Source organism: Pararge aegeria, chromosome 9 (genome assembly GCF_905163445.1).
Source record: "Pararge aegeria chromosome 9, ilParAegt1.1, whole genome shotgun sequence".
Lineage (NCBI taxonomy): Eukaryota > Metazoa > Arthropoda > Insecta > Lepidoptera > Nymphalidae > Pararge > Pararge aegeria.
The window spans coordinates 13754566-13780517 of record NC_053188.1 but is presented as its reverse complement, the minus strand read 5'-3'; the positions used below and the strand labels follow the sequence as shown (position 1 = coordinate 13780517).

The window sequence follows — 25952 nt, the reverse complement described above, 5'->3', positions numbered from 1 at the left end:
TTTTGTTTATTCCACTACAAGTTAGCCCTTGACTGCTATCTCACTTGGTGGTAAGTGATGATGTGGTTTAAGATGGTAGCGGGCTAACCTTTCAGCGATTATGGCAGTAATATTTAACCTGTACCTCTAATAGGTTTCTACACGACATCGTGTCGGAACGCTAAAAAGCTTAGCGGCACGTATCTGTCGGTAGGTTGGTAAATAGGCTACGCCGACCATACCAGACCAGAGAAAATTATAAGTGAAAATATTAAGACAATACACACATCCCCATCTCAGCGTTACCGGTGTTATGGGTACTAAGATGACTGTGAATATTTTTATGAATAATAAAAATAAATACTTATAATATAAAGATAAACACCAAAGCAAATATTCATGTCTATCACACAAACATCTTGCAGTAGCGGGAATCGAACCCACAGCCTTGGAATCAGAAAGCATGGTGACTGCCCACTGCCAAATTATAAATTCCTCTGGGCGTTTACCGCTGCGTCGAATGGAAGGTTAACAAATTATATAGTACTACTGCCATAAAGTAACTTCTAAAAGAATAATTGATAATATTACCGTCAATGCATTATTCCTGAAGCAGATATTAATATTAATATTATAGCTTTATCACTTTTTCCATAAATTTCTAAATTAAATAAACTTATATTGATTCATGTTACAAAACTTTAAGCCTTAATCTCGCTATAATGTAAACTATAATGTAAACTTATTTATCAATCCCAACTTAATAATAATGTCTCACAAACGGTTCTAAGAAATTGTATCAAAGACATTATTCTGTTTAATCTTTAGTTAAACAATAACCGCAAGGTAGCACCTGCTTCTATCCAAGCTTTAGTTAATAATAGAAAATGGCGGATCTTCACCATTATAATAACCGGTGACCCTGTTCACGTGAAAGTAAGGGTGAAATATACCTAATTGATTGGGCTAGATGAAAAATCACAAACTAAGAGAAAACTTTACTTTTTACCTCCACTCTAATATCAAACTAGCTATTATAGCATTAAACTTCGTCCGTGTTTTGAAAAATAATCAAACGGGTGCTGTTCGTTTTCAAAGGAAATTAATAAATAATAAATTAAATATACTTCGACAATACACACATTGCTATATAGCCCCAAAGTAAGCGTAGCTTATGTTACGGGTATATGACTAATGTATATGATGAATATTTTTATGAATAAAATACATAAATACTTATAATATGCAAATCAACACCCACACATCTCCGTGTCATCTAAAACACACACACGCTAAACTATTTCAGCCTCACATATATAAGTATACCAGATTATGTCCATGTCCCTCGTTTTTGAATCATGCAAAATCACACATCGAAGTTCAAAGTTGCACAAAGTGGCACAACTATCACCCAGCCGCCAGTGATCGTACGAACGCCGGCGATCGTTACCTTACTAGTAACTGTATTTGACAATAATGAATCCATTAATGAGATTTTGCTGCCATCCGAACCTAGGCCTAATAAGCAATTATTAAATAAGTAGGTATATAAAAAAGTATAGTAACTTTAGAAATTAGTTCACAGTTAATTTGTAAGGCAACTTTAACTAAACACTTAAACAAATTACTTTTTATTGTGACATTTAGAGAACCTCCGTATTAGAGCTTCAGGAATAGACTAATTTCAGATAAGCGTCCTAGACAATGCGAACTATGGTGTAGTGGTATGTATCATTAGGTGCATCGACAAGTTTAAATGTATCCCGGTAACATAACAGTTAGGAAGGGACTAGAACGGTGGTTTGAGCTCCATCGGCCGCGGTGTTCGCGATCGAAATGCGACAATATTGAGCACACGGTCAGTGAGAAGGCAACCTGGCTTGTATAGGGGTTGTGTTCGTGCACGAGGGCTACGAAGGGCGGGACTGGGCGGGCGGCGGGCCGGGTTGAGGCTGCGATCCCGCGCAGTGGATCGCCGACCGCCGTCTAGAGAGCACGCCACGCCGCGCCGCGCACTCACACCACGCACCCGTCGGTACGCGCCACGCTTACAAGCACGTAACCCTACCCCACACCCTTCTCACCCACCCACACCCTACCTCATCCCTCTTACCCTTGTGGATACTAATTGCGCGAAGCACAAATCCTAGCAACAATTTCATAATGGACGCGCGCAATTATTATTCGCGGCATATTCGGTGTTTGCATGCGCTTTTCCGTCTCCGATTGTTTCACTTTCGAATGTCAGTCAGTGTATGTCGTAGTTTGGAAACGTCGTTTAAGATATTCCCCTTTTTGAGTATATTTTTTTTAATTTAAACGATTATTTAACTGTTAGATTTATGTATATTTATTATACCTATATACATTGAAATAATGGAATTAACTCTGTCTTTAAGATTTAAAAAAAATTGCTTAGGCTTACAAAGGATATTATAAAATTGGGCACTTTTTTGCCGACCGAACCTAAGCGTCTAATAAATTCGATTAAACATTTTTATTACTTTCGAGAAATTATTTTAAATTTTTTGCGATGATACCAAAGTGTTAACGTTACATTTATTGATTTATTGATATTATATTAAGTTTATCAAAATAATGGCTTTACTTCAGTAGCAATTTTAGTAGGTATAAAAGTTAGATCTTAAAACAATATTTTAGGTTAGGCAGAATGTCTCAAGCATTATAAAATTTTAAACGTAAACAAAGAAAACATTTTGCTTCAGCTTCGGTAGACTTTGTTCGGCTGGTTTTCATATGAAACTGAAAGCGGACTCCGCGAAACATCAAACAAAAACTTTTTTTTAAATAATGTGAGTTCCAAGTTTTTGGTTTCAAAAGACAAAATTTACAAAAATTGCACCTGTGATCTTTCGTACCAAAAGCAACCTCACAAATAACTAGGGCTGACTTTGTTAATTGTTACAACAACAAAAAACCATTCCACTCTCAATAAAGTTGAAACATCTAAAAGCAACTTTACGAATCTCACGTTATTCATTTACCGAAGTTTTACTTTGAAATGCCGCGGGGACCTCTCGGCCGCAGCGCTTTTTCAATCCATTTTATCAAACAATCGACTTTGCCGCCGGAATTAATAGACGAATAATCAGCTACTGAATTCCCTCTCGTGTTTGATAAAAGCTCTTTAATATTATTCGGTTTTATTTCTTGCGAATTTACCATAATCACTTATCGTTTTTACGCGTTTCAGTTTTATCAAAAGATTGGATATTATTTAGATTACTTATTTAGATACCTTAGGTTATTTTATTTGAACGATTAAGTACGATTGTTCTTAGCTGTATTTAGCCGTTGTAGGATTGTTAGACCTTTTTTCAGTGTGGGGAGTGTACAGTTTATATTCATTGTTACTACAACTTGTATAGTTGATTTGAAAGTGGGTCATTTACACGGCAATAATATTGTAACCTTGACCTGTTGCTCCATCCGGGATAGTCTCTGGACTTTCTACCTAATCGACAACTTGCAGTAATAATATGATGTGTTTATGCTCATTTATTTAGTCTCGATTTAGGATTTTTTTATGATCATCGATCATGACTTCGTGTCGTTATGTTTAATTTTCTTAAGGGATGTTTTTTAATACGTTATAATAGATTTATGTATGCCAAATTTAGCAACGAACCTTTCAGTGGTTTCTGCTGTGCGACGAAAGACCATTTAGTCTGTCAAAGTACCTTTCTTATGTTATAAAGATTAAGGGTTACAGCTTACGTTTAGTTTTTGAGAAACTGAGTACTGGGAAAGTTTTATTTATTGAAGTTAATTTTTTGAGGCGGCTATTCGATTTTAATATATTGGATGATACTTGAAAGTGCAATTGCTTGACGCGTCACGTTTAAGCGCCTCCCGTTACGTGAGAGAGAAGAAAGACATTAAGTAGATAGACGGCACGTAGTGCACGCATGCGCGTGGTTCGTACACACAACTGTAATGACCACGAGAATGTAACAAAAGAAAACATCTATACTCGCGCCTTGGCAGTAATAAGGACCCCTATGACGACACGTTAAACGGCATGACGCTCTCCGATGCCGTCATGCCTTCTATTTTTAAATTATATCCTTAAGTATAAAATTAAGAGGAAGAAATAAGAAAAAATAATTTTGCTAACGAAAATTACTTGATGTTTCTATGTTAATTATAAATTCTACAAAAACATGTTTTATATATGGCAGACGTCGCGTCGCGCGACATTCAACGCTTTTTTTTTTAATTTTAGTAACATTTGTCAATAAAAATAAAAGAAGTTTACACCTATAATAATTTCACTTGCGCACGCTTTAATAAATCGTATAATTAGGATCCTACACTCCTCTGCTGTACCCCACCGTGTAACCCACCATAGGCCGGCGGGAGCAAAACTCGCAATCTTGGTACCATATTTTAATATCTCGCGCGTTTTAAAGGTATAATGAAGTAATTGACTGTCTCATGTTCTCAACCAATTTTAAATAAATACTTTAAAAACTATGACACCTCTTCCAGTTTTAGAAATCGGTTAATAATAAATCATCTTCATCATTTAAAAACCGGCCGACTGCACGAGTCTACTCTCAGAATACGCAGGCTTTTGACTAAAAGTGTGGACTTTGAGAACACTACGAAGAACTCCCAAGCGTGCAGGTTTCCTCTCAACGTTTTCCTTTACCATCAGTGGCGTGCATAGAGAGTATGAATCTTAATTCCCTGTACATACTCTCTTTGCATGGCTTCTATAACTCTTACAATGCTTTTAGTTTTTTATAATTGGTACTGGAGATTTTATTATTAATTTATATAATCTGCCCGCTTAGTGCGTACCCTGTATGCACGCGATTGGTCACCGTTAAAGCAAGATACATTTATTAAAAATGCACATAGCTCTGAAAATTGAGAGATGTGTGCCGTGGAAAGAACTCGGCTGTCTCCGAAACTGACGCAGTAGCCCTAAACACTCAGAGGCTACCACCACGTTAAAATAAATAAACTATTCTAAAACGTGCAAAACACCCTTAACTGCGTTTACTTACTTTATAATGTTGTCCATAAAATATATCTATGATTTTCATTTGCAATAAGGATCACGGATGGCTACTGCAATTTATAATTCTGGCAGATGGACGAAACCGCACCAAAATGGATCGTTTGTACCGATTTACTAAAAACGAAGCATTATTTTCAAAGCTTACTTTTAAGTTTTGCTTAGTTTTATCTCTCAATTCTCAACAGGAAAACGATTAGTATAATGTATTTGGATCTCAATAAGGTATTTATTTTATACCCAAACCCATTAAAGCGAAACTCTCTCTTGACTCCAAAGGACCCTCGATATATTATTCACAAACTTCTGATATCCCAGGTGGGAGATTATCAGACTGTTACTTTATTTTACTACATAATAATAGGTAAATCTACATTACATTATCCTTAGATGACGAAAAATTTCTAATATTTATAATATTTCTGTATAATATTTATATTATGTGAGCTTTATTAACTTTTCTTAAAGCATCCCAGTTATATTACAGTTTATTATTGAGAGGTATGCGGCATTCAATTAAGCCTAAGGTGTAGTTCTATTTATATTTTTAAGTATCTAAAAATAATTCATTCAATAAAACTGTTTTGTTTAGGTGTAGTCCTTAACTTTTAAACTCGCGATAACTTCTTAATTAAATATCCGTTTGGAATGAAATACAGGAATTAGTTTTTTTCTGGTATATAATATAAATACCCTTGAAAACTATTTAGTTTAATAAGAATTAATACGGCGATACTATGCGATGCGATAATGTAACCCACTTTTGTTTCTACCGGCGATCTAATAAAATTGTAGTTCACAAAATCCGCCATAGCGCCTAACTATGATAGTTAGCTATATTTCTTCGCGACGTTTTTGTAAGTTATAATAATTGCTTTATTCATTTTTCACAAATATTTTCTCAGCGCATGCTTAGTACTGAGTTGTATAGGCATACTTTGGGTTACATTATTGCAATTTTCTTAAACACCTCGATTTTTTTTTTCAAATAAATTTTCGCCCATGTACTTCCGGTTAGTTCAGCTTCATTTTGAAGAAGAAATGGTTAAAATCCGCCCAGTATTTTCGGGGCTCGTTCTGTACAAACAAACAAAGAAATATTTCCTCTTTACAATATTATTAGTATCTATAGATATAGGCTAACCAGCTTATAGGCAGTCGAATACGTGGTTATACTTTCCGAAAAACATGGCATAATAAGTCAATATTAGGCTTCATAAGTTAACTATTTCTTCACAGAAATTTACTAACCGTAGTAGATAAGTGCCTTTTAAAAAAAAGTCAAACCAAGATAAAATCTTTTGCATTTATCGGTAATAGTTGAATACTAGATACTGAACTTTAGCTTTAACTTAGCCACTTTTAGCTATAACTTAGCAGTAGTACCTACTACTAACGAGAGAGTAAGTGTTGAAACTTATTCTGCAAGTTATTTCACTAAATTACGAGTTAATTACGCACTCTGTTGGAAATTACAGTTCTCTGACACCAAACAACAATATACATTAAATAAGTAAATATTATATTTAAATATAAATATATAAAATTATCTTAGTTACTTCCATTACTCGTTGTTAGACTCCCTGACAAGAAGCCAGAATACCCACTACAACCCAACGTAGTCTTGTTATACAGAGACACCACAAGATCGCTTTCGTATACTACTGTCGGCAACATATTGCAACCTAACCTTTTCCTCTAACCACCACATATACTAATCAACGGCCAAGTTACACAAAATTACCTATAATAATAAAGAAATCGCAGTAAGGAACCTTAGACTTGGCACGACTTTATGTATATTTCAATACTTTTTAAAAATAAATAAGCAGCTCCATCGAGACTTGGCTAATTTTGTACACAATGTTTTTGGTGGGATATTTATTACAGAAATAATAAATAAACAAGTATATTCAGAGATTTTCAAACAACTTTGCAATTTAAAATATTTTTTTAAAACTTGAATTTTTATTCACTTTACTATTCACAATTGATAACAGATTGCTCTTTTGCAACATCATTTTACAATTTACAATCTTTAGAATTCTAATGTTGTGAGAGATGAGAGCGGAGCGGCCTGCTTCCAAGCAGCCTTGTCGTTAAGAAATTAATCAATCGCTTAGTAACCACGGTTTATTAAATGTGTTTTGTTTAAACTTACGCTTAAGGAGCTCCAAATTTACTTTGGAATCGAATTACAAAAGCTTGATCCTAAAAAATATTTCTGGTTACGTTTCGCACACGGTATGCTGATGTCCATTTCGAATAAGTCGGGTGTTTATATCCACTTTTCTTTTATAAAGAGCAATGGTTTGTCGTACATATACTATATTTTTATAGATATTTTGTAAAGCTACAGTAAGTATACCTATTTCTTTAAATTTACAGCTCTTTTCTACATTCAGACACTCATCTATCTGATCGTGCTAAGAAATACTATTCTTTTTATAAAATACACATCTTAGATGATATTCGCCAAAATGAAAAAATATCATTAAGTTTTCCTATAAATCGGTGATTGTACTACTCTGTAAACATCTATATACAAAGGTTGATTGAGATTAAACCAAACTGTTTGAGCAGTAATCTGTCAATAAGCTAAAACCGTTGATTCAATTCACGTCGTAATTTCGATTGGGAAATTAAACACGAGTCACCATTTCCGACGGGCACCACTGCAGTTACATCACTTCTGAACTTGCAAAGTAAAGAGACTTAGTGTTTTTATTAAACTTTGTCAAACACTTATTAGTTTTGACTTTATATTATAAATATGAAATGATTTTTACACTACTCATGTTATTAAAGTCGTACTTTAGACTAAGTATGTGTAGGCGGACTAAAACTTAATTTTATACACTTGAGCACAAAATTTTAGGTTATAATTGACTTTCCGGCTTTGAGTCCTAGTGGATTTTAAAGCATACCTAACATTTAGGTCCCAATTTTTTTTGTTGCAAAGAATATAATATAAATCCTACGTTGTTTGTTGTATTTTAATTTTCTTTTTTTCTAGTTTATAACAAAGTTTTCGTCCATTTCTTGTTAAAATTCATATATAATTCCTTGATGTTAAAAATACTCACATACATCAATTAAATTTTAGGAACGACAAAAAAATAAAAAGGTAGGCATAGTCACTTGACAATGATGGACGTGTATAGTCTGTGCTCCGGAGAATATGAGAAATTGGCGGGAAATCACTAAACTAGTATGTACCTAGATTTTTTTTTATTCCTTTTAAATTTTTAAATATGGGACTTTTATCTGAGTTTTTATTATTATGTAGTTGTTTTTTTATTTAACCTAAGCATTATTTCGGGAGCATTGTGAAAGGTGTATTGTTAAAATTATTTAATATTTATATACACTATTTTCAAGTAACCTAGATGCGATTCAAGTAACCTCAGATGCGATTAAGTATTTAATATTATAAAAATATTTTAAATTGTGAGTAGGAAGATTTCCTGTGAAATATAGTCCCTTATAGAGAAAAAAAGTGGTGCTTTTTTATGTGGAGATATTTTGTCTTTTTTAGAAATAATTTATTTCATGTAATACTTATATTTTAAATCTTCGCAATCCATATAAAAAGCAATGCTTATTAATTCGGTCATAATACCCATTTTATCGTTAACTTAAATATTAACTACCGATCTGATTTAGGAACTGATTAGACTTCGAAGAAATTTCCTCGCAGAATCTCAAAGTAAAAAGTAGAGTGTGTAATTTATAATTTTTTTTCATATCATACTCGTCATAAAACCTATTTTATGTCCTTGTAACACAATCTACTAATTTGTTACCTTTTTCCAGCTTATCAACTGAAATTCAACACATATAATGAAATTCAAACCTTATAATACACCTATAGCTTGCATCATTTAGGATCTATCTTGCGAAAAAATTATACCAGAAAAATGATAACGGGAACCGTTCACGGCATTTAAAAATAGCCTTTGTTACCACATTTAAGATCGTGACATGAATGCAATCGGTTTTAGAACTATTTCCACTTTTTTGCAAATTATAGTTGCCGGAATAAAATGAAAAATAACTAAAAAAATAAGTTCTAAACATATTTACAGCATTTTGTATTTTATCCCAAACTTTTAATAAATAACCCAGAACCCATACTGCAAAGATAGGTACGATAGAGGTAACTTTGTTTTTATTTTCAAGATTACAAGGGTGTATATACAAGGGGTAGCCATTTTCTCAGAAGGTCAAAAATAACATATTTTCAGAGTATAGAAGCCAAATATTTTGTTAGATAATAAATTGATTCGTAGTTTATTATTTTTACCTTAAGAACATTTAAAAAACCCTGTGCAATTAACTTACACAGAAGTGGCACTTCTGAAAAGAGATTAAAATATTATATTACATAGTCCGTTACATTTTATTCATATACACCAGAGACTAAAGCTTATAAAAAAAAAAAAAAAATTATACCAGAAAAATGATAACGGGAACCGTTCACGGCATTTAAAAATAGCCTTTGTTACCACATTTAAGATCGTGACATGAATGCAATCGGTTTTAGAACTATTTCCACTTTTTTGCAAATTATAGTTGCCGGAATAAAATGAAAAATAACTAAAAAAATAAGTTCTAAACATATTTACAGCATTTTGTATTTTATCCCAAACTTTTAATAAATAACCCAGTACCCATACTGCAAAGATAGGTACGATAGAGGTAACTTTGTTTTTATTTTCAAGATTACAAGGGTGTATATACAAGGGGTAGCCATTTTCTCAGAAGGTCAAAAATAACATATTTTCAGAGTATAGAAGCCAAATATTTTGTTAGATAATAAATTGATTCGTAGTTTATTATTTTTACCTTAAGAACATTTAAAAAACCCTGTGCAATTAACTTACACAGAAGTGGCACTTCTGAAAAGAGATTAAAATATTATATTACATAGTCCGTTACATTTTATTCATATACACCAGAGACTAAAGCTTCTCTGGTGTGGTCAAATTACAAATTCCCAAATTTCCCCTTGGACCTCCTACTTAAATTCACACCGCTCACCGTTGCGCCAGGAAGGTCAGATTCCGAAAGGTTTTCAAAAACTAAAACGAAACAAAAGCGGCGTCAAAGCTAGCATCAATATATATGTTTTGGGTCTTAAACGTGATTCTACGTGCTTTTCATTCCATTCAACTCACCTGACGATACTTGATAAACGGACTTCCTTATTTGTTCACAAACTTTCACACTTATTGCTGTCTATCCCTTGATTCGGTTTGTAGCAAGCTGTAGGTATATACAAAGTTTCGGATTGAACCATTTTATAAGTCACGTAACCACGGTATATCGATTTTCTGACATTATTTATTGTTTATTCCCTATGTAAGTACAGGCTGGCATTTATGAATATAGGTACGTTACTTTGTTTCCGTTATTGTGGAAAACTCTCGCGTGGTTTGCAAAACTATTGGTACTAGCTGTAGCTCTGTTGGTTTTTTAATCCTAAAACACCTTATTTATAGTGGTGTACAAATAATGAGTACAGTTTACAGGGTTATTCCTTATGAAATATACTTATGCACCCTTCAACCGTATTTCGTAATTCGGTTACACATTCTATATCAAAAGATACCATCATCATCATTATATCAAGCCGTAGTCCACAACGCTGGCCAAGATCTAATTGGTGACTTCACACTCCGTTGAGAACATTATGGTAAACTCTCAGGCATGCAGGTTTCCTCGCGATAGTTTCCTTCACCATTTAAAGCAAGTGATATTTAAATGGGTTAAATTAAAAACACGCATAACTCCGAAAAGTCAGTGGTGCGTGCCGAGGATCGAATACGGTCTACGCGAAAGGAAAGCCAAAGCCATACCCACTAGGCTATCACCGCTTCCGCTCATAAATCGATAAATATATTTATAAATAAATGTAACCCTTGTCAGGGGATATAATTTTATCTCCTGCCTATGGTAGCTGTGCAATTGGGCTGAGAGTGATGATGATAAACTAACAAATTACAAATTGACGGCCGATTGGCGCAGTTTGCAGCGACCCTGCTTTCTGAGTCCAAGGCCGTTGGTTCGATTCCCACAACTGGAAACTTTGTGTGATGAGCATGAATGTTTCTCAGTGTCTGGGTGTTTATATGTATATTATAAGTATTAAATGTATTATATATTTATAAAAATATTCAATAGCTATCTTAGTACCTATAACACAAGCTACGCTTACTTTGGGGCTAGATGGCAATGTGTGTACTGTCGTAGCATATTCATTAATTTAAAAAAAAAAAAAAAGTTATACTAGGTACCACCATTACCAGCGCAGTGATAAATAAAGAATATATTTCAAGAGCTTTCCTAATGGCGTAATTAAACCTTAAACCCGAAGGCGAGCCACGTTCCTACGAGTACTTCACGTCAAGTGATATTTAAGGTCCCCAGAGGCGTTCAATGCCATTGCGCCTTTTATTATGAGCATTTTAACTTTACCACGTTTTATTATTGCCCATTTTTAATGTCTTTGACGTACCGTTCTAATACCTCCGAAGGTTTTGTCATCCTCTCTGGCGAAGCGGTGAGCACTGTTTTACAAATGGGAGTACCGGGGTTCGATTCCAAGCAGGGGCAATTTGGAATTTAAAACTTCAGAATTTTCTGTGGTCTGCTCTGAGAAAGAATGGTCTGTTGCTAGTTAACACCCAACCGACAAAGACGTGCTTATTGATTTAGCATTCCGATATGATGTCGCTTGGTGACTGATTTGAAGTTTTTTTTTTTATATAGCTGCCAGTCCGTAACAGTTTATAAATATTTCACTACGTGTTATCATTGCCAGCCGTGTGATTTCAAGAACTGTTCAAGAACATCAAACATATTGATCGTCAACGTACCGTTCTTGAAACCTCCGAACGGTTTGATGACCTCCGTGGGGCAAAGTGAGCGGTGTGATTTTATAATTGGAAGGTTCAGGGCTAGATCCCTAGCTAGATAGATCCCTACCTAGATTTTATCTTATTTTCTGATTTTTTTCTGGCCTAATCTGATGGGAGGCGTAAGCCGCGGCTCTTTACTGACCTACCGAGAGAAACGTGACGCCATGCAATTTAGCGGTTCCGTTGAAACCGATTAGGAGTGTGCACTCAATACAACTCCCATCCCCCAAAGACGTTAGCCCGTTACCATCTCAGATAGCATCTTCTCCTAACGTAAAATTGGAGTCAAGGGCTAACTTGTAGTGGAATAATAAAACCTCAGGCAAAGTTGAGTCGATGATATGGCATATTGTGCATGGTTCTAATATTAATATAAATTTATTCATAGATCTTTGTTACTCAAATACGCCAGAACGGCTAAACTAATCTGGATGATATTTGGCATAGCTATCACTGTAGGTGTTAAAATCTAAAATAGCTTAAAGGCTGTTTAATAACCCGAAGATGAAAGATGTAGGATGTGGAATAAATTCGATTTTGTTTTTCACAGCGCAAGAGATCGTCATGTTTTTAAAAGAAAAACAGGTATATATACTATTTGTATGTATATAAATAAATTTATATGCACCACCTGTGACCTGTCTTGAGCTGTGTTTTACGACTACGGTTGCCTGGAAGAGATGTGTAGCGATAAGGCCGCAAAGTTATGTTAACTTTTTATTTACAGTTCTCCTGTACTTTATGTGGTGTACAATAAAAGTGTAATCATTCATTCATTCATTCATTCACATAAATACAAAAAATTAGGGCAACAACTAGTTTCAATATAAAGTAAGAAAACTAAAAACAGAAGGTTTTTTGTTTGTTGATCCGGTGGCACACACGAGTCAATTAATTATTTATGCTACTTTTGTATCCGTACTCATTTTTCGCCCTTGTTTTTCTTGATCCTTTCTTTCGTGCGTATCTGGGTTCGGAATTCCTTCGACGATACTTTCGATCGAGTTACGCTTCTAATTTGGCTCACGGGTTATCGACATCGTAATCTTGTCATGATCAAAGAAATTAATCTTCGGGATACGTGCGTTACGGGGAAGACCGAAGACATTTTTTATTACACTATAAGTTAGACTTTGAGTGCAGTCTCGAGTGTACTTGAGATGTTAACTGATGATGGAGACTAAAATGGTAGAGCGGCCTAGCCTGTTAAGCGGTAAGGTAGTTAGCAATCAATAAAGAATATTAAGGAATGGTCTTCAGAGCTATAGTTACGAGTTAAAGCTTAAGGATGTCAATTCGCGATTACATCCCACATTTCCTGAGTACATAAAATCTCTTCACAGGCAAAATGTTAATCAGAAGCAGGCGTTACTTTGCATAATTCCATATTAAATTATGAAAATTTATTTGCTATACTCCGCGAAAAGCAGGATAATCGGTGTGGTGTCATTTATAATTTCTTCAATCCTTATACACACCAAACAGATCTTCGGCAATGTGACCTCTACGCACGTTTCGCTTATAAATTGCACCATACAGATACTCTCGTGTTTTGCGGAGTATATCAGGGCAAAATGTTTAGTTTAAATTGTGTAATTGTGTGGAAAAATTATTTGCAACAATCTCTTTTTTAGTATCGACTACATACATAGGCACGCTTTTTGTTGTAATAACAGGCCCTCTACTTCACAGGCCCTCGTTAGTCATTGGTAGTTATATTAGCCCATACCCGTAAGAATATGTTATTTATTTATTAATACTCATAATTTGCACACAAAAAATACAATAGAATAATAAAAAAAATACAGACAGAAGCAGTATACAAAAGGCGGCCTTATCGCTTAGCAGCTATCTCTGCCAGGCAACCTTAGGATAAGGACAACAAAGGGATAACAGACTGCAAAATTTAAAAAAAAAACAGATACATTATCTAGATATAAAAAAATTAAAATAACAATGAACTAATGTATACTTTAATATATCAAAATACATTAATAACAGTAAATACTTATTGCAAGTCTGTCGGCTATTATACGCGTAGCTGCAAAAAAATTGCATTGTATTTGAAAAAACTATTATTAAAAAACTGAGTTTCTTGCCGGCTCTTCTCGGTGGAATCTGCCTTCTGAACCGATGTTAGTCATTACGAAAAGACTGACTTGATGTTTAAGTTACTACTTGAAATGAATGAATTTTGAATTTTATTGCCAACATCTCTCTACGGGACAAGACAGGCTCAGCGCAACGCTAAGCTTGTCTTGTCCCGTAGAGAGTAGAGTTACCAATAAAAAAATATTAGACGAAATCGACGTTTCGTATTCCCTTGTACACATTGAAAACTGAGCCGATGGAATTATTTTTAGCATGATAGATTGCGTCTAGGTTTCCCTTTCTTTCTTTCATTTTTTTTTTTTAAATATTTGTCATTGAACTCCCTAAAGTGGCGAAAATAGGTGGTCATTTTATAGGGTCAGTTTTCAAAAGTATTTTCAAGAAAATATCTTTAATAGACTTTGATTTTACCAAAAAAAAGCCTTTCCCTTGAAGCATTATCCAGGGAGGAAATATGTGTGCATGGAGGATCCCGCCTATACTTTCCTATTTATCAGTTTGCGCGTGTTAACGGAATACTAAATCGCTTGATGGCACGCTTTTGTGGTGATAACTAACCATGGGCGAAGCCTCCACCAGACCAAACCCGATAAAGACAGAAATTTTAATTTCCCAATTTGCGCCTGCCGGGAGTCGAACCTGGGAACTCCCGCATACACTCGAGCTCGGAAATCACACTAAGCCGTCGGTTAGTATCATTAACATGTGATAAATGCTCTTAATTTTAATACTTACTCCTTCATAATTTTGAAGTGTGATATTATTAGGCTCAGGATAATAATCATAAAAGCAACTAAAGTGGATATATTAGTCGTCGTCGTTAGTCTTTAAAAAAAAACAAATTTTACCCTCTTACTTTACTTGATTCGGTTAGAAATAAATTAAACTTATAGCTCGGACAAATTATAACCGATTTCAATAATTATTTTTGTACTATAGAGGTTATAATACTTATGTGTTTAATTTTATTTTGCCCAAACTGTGGTTGGATATAGAGGACAGAGCTCCTCAGAGGACAGCAGCAAACCCCTCATTTAAGGCTTAGCGATACTGACTACTTTTTTTTTTTAGATTACAACTAAATTTAATGCCACATCAAAAAACAACATCAGACGAAGTCGCGGGCAACAGCTAGTAAATAATAAATAAATAAATATACTACGACCATACACACATCACCATCTAGCCCCAAAGTAAGCGTAGCTTGTGTTATAGGTACTAAGATGACTGATGAATATTTCTATGAATAATATACATAAATACTTATAATATACAGATAAACACCCAGACACTGAAAAACATTCATGTTCATCACATAAATATTTTCCAGTTGTGGGAATCGAACCGTCGCGTCGACCGTCAAATATTATATAGGATAATATTTCAAAGTGGATTCAAATAATTTGGTACTCGCATTAGTACTCGCATAGTATCTGCAATAGTAATTAAATAAAGAAGCTCGATGCATTTGCATACCGGATTCGTTATAGAATATGTTGGCTGCGCAGAATTAAGAACGTACAGAATCCGCGTACACGTCTAAAACTGAAGCATCAAAAACCACTCCACTTTAGTACAGGTTACTCGAATAGGTTATTCGGCATTGAGCAGTTGCCATTAATTATTTTACCTCTAATGTTAGAACCATAAAATTAAGAAAATGGGAAAAGATTGAGAGCTAACGATATTCTGCGCAACATTCTGCGTGTGAAGTGAGACGTATACGGGGCGTGTTTTCTGTTTTTAGTCACAATGCACTGCATGAAACAATGGCTGAATGCGGATTCTCTACGTTCTTAATTCTATGGTTGGCTGTTAAACCATATTTTACCTGATTTACATAAGCAAGTAAATACATATTATCTATGCCTACTGAAATCGTTTAAGTCATAACGTATTCATTCGTAGTCTACGCCAAAGAAGCAATACCTACACCTACCGCACCTAATGTAAATACTTCAAAGTGATAGCGCAAAGTTTATATACGAGCAACTTAATGAAGAAACTTTACCTATTCATTTTATTAAAGATCCTTGCACTTAGTATAAAGTTTTAGCGATACATTAATTCCAGTCAGATGAGTAAGTACTTTACTCTCCAGACGTTTATAAATGTCCTATTACCGATTCCACGAGTTACAGACATGTATCTACATATACTTTAGATATTTTTGGCCGACCGATTTCTCGCAGGCTTCTTGGGTGAAACAGCACTTTATAATACTATTAAACAAAGCCTCTGACTGAGGAAACTCTGAATTAGGGAAAAGGGAATTAGGCCCAAATGTTTAAAAAAAAACTGAGATTATATACAACGGGGCATCCTATGGTAATGGTTTCAAGCCAAACGCAAAATGATAGCTGAAATTAAATCAATAAATAAATTACGACAATACACACATCGCCATCTAGCCCAAAGTAAGCGAAGCAAGTGAGTACTAAGATATCTGATTGACTTACTCATGGACTGTTATCATCATTTAAATAAACACTTATAGTCACAAGATAAGTACTAGTTATTTATACTACTAGTAGCATGATAAGTACTTGTTGATAGTTTCAATTTACCGTAGACGTAAACCTTGGAGTTTCTACAACAAATGCTTGCGTTTATTTTCATTATTTTAAAATACCGCCAGCCGAACGTAGATAGCAAACTAAGACAATGTGGAACTATGGATTTTAGACCCTACTACGGGAGTACGTCAGGGTAATATGTTAAACAGTCTATGTTCGACTTCCCACTTTTATGAAACCCCTATTGGGCCAATTTTATTTATTAGACTTCGACATTTTGTTAAATAAAAACCCTAAGGAGAAGTTTAGTTATTACAGAAATCTAAAACCGGATTAAAACCGGGCGGCTTTAATAATAAATATTAAATCAGACTTAAAAACTTTTATAGGAACCTGCTTTTTTCTGCTTTTAAGTAGCCCGACCTTCTTCGTAGTAGGTTTTAAGATCACTAATGAATATTTAGACTTTAAATACAATAACTAGGTCGCTTTTGTAATACGAAAGAAAAGTGAACATGTATTACGACACGACAAAATAACGCTTGCATTTACTTAGTTGCTGTTAAAAACAGTATGTTACTTCTACTAGATACAGTGTAAGTTTTTAATAAGATGTTTTATAATACAAGGGTTAAAGAAAAACAACGTAAAAGCTAGCGACTAGGCCACCTGCGCATTGTTTATGAATAATTTGAATCGCATATAAGTAGAGAACATTATCTTTTCTGCTAAGAAGAAAAAACTAAAACTATAAGCACATTTTACATGGAATGAGTTAAGTATTTGAATAGATTCGGCTCGAATTAATCCTTACTAATATTATAAATGTGAAGGTGTGTTTGTTGTTGTGTGTCGTACTTAGTGCAAAATCGGTTTCTGCGCGACATCGTACCGGAAAACTAATTGACGGTAGAGTTGTAACTAGCCGCGGCCGAAGCCTCCTACCAGATAAAACCAAAGAAAACTCGGAAATTTTTTCTCAGAAAAACTCAATTGAATTATCAAATTGCTCGTGCTGGCAGGGCTCGTAAAACTTAAAAAGGTTAGAGAATTGTGCTGGGATTCGAACTTGGCCCACTGAAAGTTAAGCCGATGTCCTCACTACTAGGCTATCACCGCTCTCAAATATACACATATGATATTTATATTCATATAATAAAACTGAACTTAAGCGGTGAACTGAGGTTACGACGGTAAGCGGCGGTTATGTGTGTTTTAAGTAATTAAAATACTTGCTTCAACGTTGAAGGGAAAACATTGTGAGGAAACCGGCATGCCTGAGAGTTTTCCATTATGTTTTTAAAGGCATGTGTAGTCCACCAATACGCGCTGGGCCAGCGTGGCGGACTAGGGCCTTAACCCCTTCTAATTGTGGAAGGAGACTCGTACTCTGTAGTGGGCAGTGGCGTGCACAGGGTTTTTGACCAGGGTATGCATAAAGCACGTACATGGCATAAAACGGAAAAAAATCCCCTCCAATACGAGTTATATCCAATAATTTGGGTATGCAGTGCTTTTGTGCATGTATGAAGTGCACGCCACTGGTAGTGGGCCGGTAATGGGTTGATTTGAGCAGTCTGTGAGACCTTTAGCTTACCGTTCTCTACCTAATTCATAAACAATTGTTAAGTAAATTGCATAAACCTAATGTGCATAACCAATATTCAGTTGTCATCTCATCATCTACATCGTGAACTCGAGAATAACCAATATTTATACGAGAAAGGTATTTTGTTTCAAGCCGTTAATGTAGTCTCAACGCACGTTTCATATTCTATTGAGAGGATCACACCTCGTTCCCCTTTTATGATTTCACATAAAGGTGTTCTTGAGTAGATTTTGATGTTCTTTCCATGTTACGGCGAATAATATAGTCATCGTTAACACCATACTCAGGAGAGGGATTTAGAGCATAAACCCACCAAGCTGCTCTAATGCGGGTAGGTTTTGGACGAATTCTTTGCGCTGTGGTAGGAGCGGGGGTTTTAAGTTGGAAGCCCCCGCAGTCGATTCCCTTCAGGAATAATTTGGAGTATTATTTTTTTCGTGTTTTCTCTAGTCTGGTTTGGTTAGCTGCTTATTAGCTAGTTACCCTACCGACTAAGACATTCCGCTAAGCGGTTTAACGTTCGGGTACAATGACGCATTGAAACCGATTAGGGGTGTGGTTTAAATATAACTGCCATACCTCTAAAAAGATTAGCCCGTTACCATCTTAGACTAGATTATCTAGATAGCTTCTAGTGTAATAAAAAAATGGTGGATTTTTAACGGTTAATATCACATAATAAGATATCAATATGCTATATAGGTACTTATAGCGGTGTTAGCCAGTAGGTTAGAGCGTTGGTCTCCCTTGCGAGGAGACCCAGATCGTTGCCCGGCACGTACCTCTAACTGTATATACCTACGTTTGTAATTTAACGGCCGATTATTGCAGTGGGCAGTGACCATGTTGTGGCATTCCCACAACTGCAAAAAGTTTCAGTGATGAACAACAACAATATATATTATATATAATAATTAGGTATATGTGTAGTATTAGTATTTATACCATGTAGTTTAATTAGCAATATTTTTATTGCCGCGTTCCTTATAAGAACTACTTTCGAAAGGTTGTCTGGGAGAGATAGCTGTAGCGATAAGACCGCCTTTGCACACCTAAACTAGTTTTTTTATTATTTTTTATCTGTAAATGTGTTTCTCTTTGTATTTTGATTTTTGTGTGCAATAAAGAATTTAATAATAATTATAATGGATGATTTTCTGTTTCCGGGTGTTGTAATCTTTATTTTATTATTAACTATATTTATGTACGTATATTATTCATTTAATTATTCATCCGTAATCTTAGTACCCATAACACAAGCTACGCTTACAATGGGGCTAGATGGCGATGTGTGTATTGTCATAGTAAAAAAAAAAAAAATAATACTAGCCACCGACACACAATGTGAGGAAACCTGCGCGTGTGAGAGTCCTCTATAATGTTCTCAAAGACGTATAAAGTCAAACAATCCGCACTTAGCCGGCGTGGTGGACTACGGCCGAATCCCTTCTCATTCGGACAGAAAACCCGTGCCCAGTAGTGGACCGGTAATGGGTTGTTCATTGATTCTGACGCTATACTTAATATTATAAATCACACAAGTCGGTATATGCTCATGAACTGTGCTGTAGCCCTATGTTCTATGAGAGAATAGCATTTTACCGAGCAAGAAAACAGCTATAGACTTAGGCAGTGGCATGCATAGAGGGTATGCACAGGGTATGCAGATGTTATAAAATGAAGAAAATCTCCAGTACGAGTTATAAATACTTAAGAGTGGGCTTTTTATAACTCTTACAATGCCTATCCTTAAGTTTTTTATAACACGTACTGGAGATTTTTTCCATTTTATATCATCTGCATACCCTGTGCATACCCTCTATGCACGTCGCTGGACTTAGGATAGTGGATAGTTATTATAGTTGTGGATAGTTATTATAGTTGTTATTATTATTAGGATAGTTGTTATTAGGTTTACATACTGATTTATATACACACAGGCCAATTAATGGTGTTCTAAAGAGCTTACAAATATATTTATATAGACGCGTATGTTATGAGAGCATTTGCTATAAGTTGCACAAGCACTCGGCTGGCAAATTGCAGTGCAAACGTTATTTCTACTGCTACGGTAACTTTCAGCTTCTCAAATCGAATGTAGTTTCAAACGTTTATGGATATTTTAATGAACTATGTGCGCCGATGTAAATGTTCGCCGTCGGCGTCACAAGTTCAACCAAACGGCCTGGGGCAAAGGTTTAATTAAGTGGATAGATTACATACTTGCGCATTAATTTCACATTTCTCGAAAAAAATAAATAATTAATAACTAATAAATAAATAAATAAATATACTACACACATCGCCTTCTAGTCCGAAAGTAAGCGTAGCTTGTGTTATGGGTACTAAGAAAACTGATGAAAAATTTATGAATTATATACATATATACTTATGATAATTTTAATTAATAGTGAAAACTTTATTGGCTTGTGTAAGATCTATAATTAAGTTTATCCATGGTAACAATTTATTTATAGCTGTTTGTTTTCCAAATTAAAAAAAAAAAAAAAAAAAATACAACACCCAGACACTAAAAAACATATATGTTCATCATACAAACAATGTCCAGTTGTGGGAATCAAACCACCGGCCTAGGACTCAGAAAACAGGGAAAGAAATGTCACAATTTTAATTAAAGCTTATTCCACTTTTTAAGCGACCTACAAAAAGATGAGGTTATCACTTCGGTGGTATTTTTCGTTTAAGTTTGTTACCTCTGAACTCTGTCATTTATAAACTGATTACTGATTACTGTCATTTATTTTTGTATGAAACGGTATACTTCCTATGAGATCACATTTTCATCATATCTGTTCAAAGGATCGAGGAGAAATTGAGGGAACTCTTCGAATATTGACAATTTATACAACTGAAAAGCAAGAAATAAATTTGTTTTTACAAAATTTTGAAGTCGGTGCCAACTAAAATGTAGAAAATTACTGGTATTATGACCATTAAACTTAATTTGTTATGCTCCGCAAAAGGCAGGAGAATCTGTATGGTGTTATTTATAATTTCTTCAATCCTTATACTCCACACCAAACAGATTTTCGACAATGTGTAATTTCGCTTTGAAGCCGGGGCATCCTCAAGAGATGTTGACTTTACAATGAATAATTGTTAAAAAAATACTAGTACTTTTCTTACTACTATGTAAAAGGTAATACGAAATACATTAGTAACATATTCCATCAATGAAATATATGATCTATACCTGTTCATTAATTAATACCTAGTAAGTTTCAATATTTTATTTGTCAATTTTTGTTGTTGTAGAAAACACTTATTTTTTGCTATTTAGTTGTATAACATAGTCGGTTTTTATTCCGCAATTTTTTTTTAAATATGTAATAATGAATTAATGAATGAACGCGCTGTTAATGTACATCACAAAAATACAGGGAATAAAATATATACAAGCTAACATAATGCAAGCTATTTGGCGGTTTGAAGGCTTGAATGAGCAATTTAGTAACTGCTTCGTTGGTTTATAAGTTTAGTTTATTATGCACAACTACGAATTTCGATTCGAGGCCCAGGTCGACAAGAGAAAAAGGTGTTGGGTTTTTTTTCGATTAGAAATAGTCAGAAGGAGCACGGAGAAAGAAAATGGCCTCTGTCAACCTCCGTGACTCGGAGAGCAGTTTAATCCGTCGCTCCCGGTTGTCATAAATAACATGTCATAATAATCGTTAAAGCACGCCAGCACGTATTCGAGCGGCGCGGCGTGTTCCGTCGTCATAACGAAAGACTGAATTATCCAAGCATATTAAAAATGTTTGTTGGTTTGGATATAATTTAACAGAGCAACGAATCAAAATGTAATATTTGCCATTATTATAATGTATTTATTATATTTTTACAATATAATTGCCAAATTTGCCAGCCGAGTGCTTGTGCAACTTATAGCAAATGCTCTCATAACATACGCGTCTATATAAATATATTTGTAAGTGTATTTCTGCCTAGTTTTCTAGTTTTGAAGGTTTCAACCTAAGTAAAAGCCTGAAGCTACTATATTGACGATGCTTATCCTTGCAGCCGTGCGCTTGAGGGCACGTTTAACTATCGACTATCTAAATCCCGAATTCTGGGTTCGAATACCAAAAATTATTAGGTATCGTTTTTGTCCTGAGAATATTCACTAAGGTTCGGAGATAGACAATTGGCGTTGTCAACCCCCGTGCCTCGAAGAGCACTATTTTCACTGATAAGAGTCGTTAAAGCCCATAAACCCGCAATGAAGCAGCGTGGTGGGTCAGTACTCTAAAAGCTGTGGGACGTTAATTTTATAAATAGGATAAATAGGATTTCCCATAAATAAAGTTAAAGGAGACCAAAAACTTAAATTTTTATATTACGTTTCTTAGCTGATATCTACGTCTTTAAAGAATTCTATCTTTCAAATTTCAAGATTGTAGGCTTTATACTTCATAATCCTGAGACTACGTGATTAGTCAGTGAGGGGTTTCTCTTTTATGTATATATTTAGATAATCGGTTGAATTTCGACCACTAAGTTACTCCCAGTATAAGAATCTACCTACAAATTTTCCCTAGTTTCAAAATGATGTCTTTATCGTATACGGGGTTAGTTTTATATAATACTAGATGTTGCCCGCGATTTTGTCTGCATTTGATTTCGTTTTTTGATGTGGCATTCAATTTAGTTGTAGTTCTAAAAAAAAAATAAAGTATTCAGTATCGCTAAGCCTTAAATGAGGGGTTTGCTGCTGTCCGCTGAGGAGTTCTGTCCTGTATTGCCAACCACATTCATCAGATTTATACAAAGTTCGGGCAAAATTAAACAAATATTATTACCTCTATAGTACAAAAATAATAATTTAAATCGATTATAATTTGTCGGAGTTATGGTGTAAAATCGTCAAACACTTTCATCCCCTCTCCCAAAGGAACCGAGCTTAACGTCGGGATAAAAAGTATACTATATAACTTCTAACACTTAAGTTTCATGAGAATCGGTTAAGTAGTTTTCGCGTGAAAGCGTAACAAACAAACTTACATTGACTTTTATAATATTAGTGGGGATTGGGATAGGGATAGGGATACAAAATGTCATAACCAAGCTTTTTAGAAGTATGAATGTTCCTTGTCTAAAATAAGTTGGACGTACAACTTTAAGCAACCGAAAAATATTATTTAGTAAGTCAATGGGATCAACGGTCCTTTATATCCCACCCCTAATTCCGAAAAGTCCGTCTTGTAACTGCCAAAATCTTACTGTCTGTATGTGCTCTAAAACCATCTAAATTGAATGGAAATTGAAATTGAAAACGGCAAAATGATAAGTGAAAACAATCAAGGCAGCCCCTTACGGTTTTCCAAAGCGTAATTAAACTCAACGTCTCCCTCACGCACTAGGTATCCAGCTGCAAGTGAAATTCAAGAATCCCTAAAGGGCCCAGACGCCATTCTCAGTTTTATTATGAGCCTTTTAACTTTGCCACGTTTTATTGCCCTTGTCTTAAATCTTATCTCCTCACACTTCATTTCGGTGAGGTTTATTAAATTTATACAGAATTTATAAAAGGGATAATCTTGCATGCGTTGTTTCTATTTATTACAGCTCCTTGTTTTTCTATATTTTTAATATTATTTACACTAACGTTGTTTACGTAATAAGAAAATTAAGAAAAAACAGAATATATAAGTCTGTTTGAGGTTATTTTATTCATAACATTAAGTAAAAGCAATGATCGCTAAGGAAAATCAAAATTGTTAAAATAATGGTCATGTATCATCGTTAAACAGATTTTCTCCCTTTTCTCTGACTTTTCCTGTCGATGTCAGTTTAATACCTCGAGCATCATTACGAAACTTTTACAAATCAACGGTTTATTTCATCTGCATCTACAATAATTACATTATTTCACTCACATTAATTTTTTATTGCTTAATAGTGAGTAGTGGCTGTCTGCGAATCCATTAAAATTTTTTCTGTACCAACTTTTATCTTCTACTATACATATAACCTTAGGTTGGTTTTAAAGAAAAACGCTTTTAGCCTTAGTTAATTTGAAACGATGCAGATTTTCAAAAAATAAAATTTTCGGAAACAGAACCCTTGCATGCAATTTTCTAACCCTTAAGGTTATAATTTGGAGAATTACTTTTGAAAGCTTTATTGCTATAAGCTATAGATAAAGCTGAACAAATGACAAAGACCTGTATTACCGGACATGTCCGCAAAAAATGAGGTTAGGAAGAGTACTTTTAAGCCCTGCTGGGATTCAAAAGTTTTCAAGATAAAAATTATCATATACGTCTCTAGGATGCAAGCGTAAATAACTCTTGCCAAATGTTATCAAAATTGGTGCAGTATTTAAACCGAGCATAGGGCTCACACAAACATACACTTTGATATTGGCATTGATAATCACAAATTACTCTCAAAACATTGACAGTCCAATTGTTTCTAAAAATCAACACAATTCTTTTATTCCTGACATTCATTAATATTCAAGGACCGCTTTTAAACGAAACGCGCTCGATCATTTAATATTGAACACTGCAGGTTCAATAAGAATAAAATTAACGTGTTTTAAAGCTTTTAGCACCCTCTTGCCAACCTGAACAGAAGCAGCGCAGTGGGGTTAAGTTCTTAATCCCTTAACCCGATTATGAAATTCTGCAAAATAACAACTTTTTAAACCTGGTAGATAGTGATACATTGATTTCTTTCCGTTGTTATGAAAAACGCCCATGACCATTGTTTTTCTCTTTATTTTTTATACAACTATAAATCGGCTTACAAAAGGCGTATCACTATCCACTAATCCGCACTGGTAGAGTGCGTGGTAGAGCCTTAACCTCTTCTCATTTTGGGAGGAGACCCGTGCCCTGTAGTGGGCCGGTAATGTGTTCATATGATGATGATGATGATGACGATTATGGAGGAAATATATAAGGGTAAAGTTTAGATTTCAAACTTGCCCTACATATTTATGTATAGTCGATATGTAAGGCTCGAATATTTCGCATAATTTTATGCCAAATATTCGAGTAAAAATTTGTCTATCTTAATCAAAATAACAAAGTCAAAGTCAAAGTCAAAAATATATTCATTCAAGTAGGCCCATATATGGCACTTTTGATGGGTTCATAAGAATTACACGGTAGTGAGATGATGGCGATAACCACATTCGTAAACTTAAAACTAAAGCTACGAGGGTTCCAAACATGTCCTGGTCTAAGAAGAAGCCCACAACAAACTTAGCCGGGTGTTTTTTTTTTGTTATCACCATCTCACAATGTCATTTTAAATTATTAGAAGAGCAACCAGGTTTTTTAACCACGTTTTATAGAGCCCTGATCGAACCAAAACTAGCAAGTTATTGGCATTTACATTGACACTACCATATTTTAAATATAATGAGGGGCATACATGAATTTATAATATAATAAAACCTGAGAACAAGTTTTTTTTAACACCATATTGCATACCGCATCTGAGAAAATTTAGTAAACACAAATTGTCCCTACCACTGCGCCGGGAAAGCCGACAAAAACTCTTTTGTTCCAGATCGTTAATACATTTAACGCTCGCTTTATGATCTATTAAAAGAGAACGTCTCATTTTCTTTTACGATTTCACCTTGCCATATTCCTTATTCCAGAGTAGATTTTCATGTACGGGCAATAATCTGTTTCCAATAGGCGCTCATAATCCATAGTGCTTTGGTTAAAGTAAATTCCTATAGAAGCTCAATACTGAGGATATTATGTATTATACCAGAATTCATAATA

At 34.6% G+C, this 25952-nt stretch overlaps 1 protein-coding gene across 2 annotated transcripts in view; it reads left to right on the top strand.

Annotated features, from left to right (window-relative positions):
* Positions 1-1964: 1964 nt before the first annotated feature.
* LOC120626320 overlaps positions 1965-25952 on the top strand; it is a 44954-nt gene continuing 20966 nt past the window's right edge. The window contains exon 1 of one of the 2 annotated variants that reach the window (XM_039893799.1): positions 1965-2014. The gene's annotated coding sequence lies outside the window, so the exon portion shown is untranslated. The remainder of the gene's footprint in view (positions 2015-25952) is intronic. The other variant, XM_039893800.1, reaches the window with a different exon arrangement.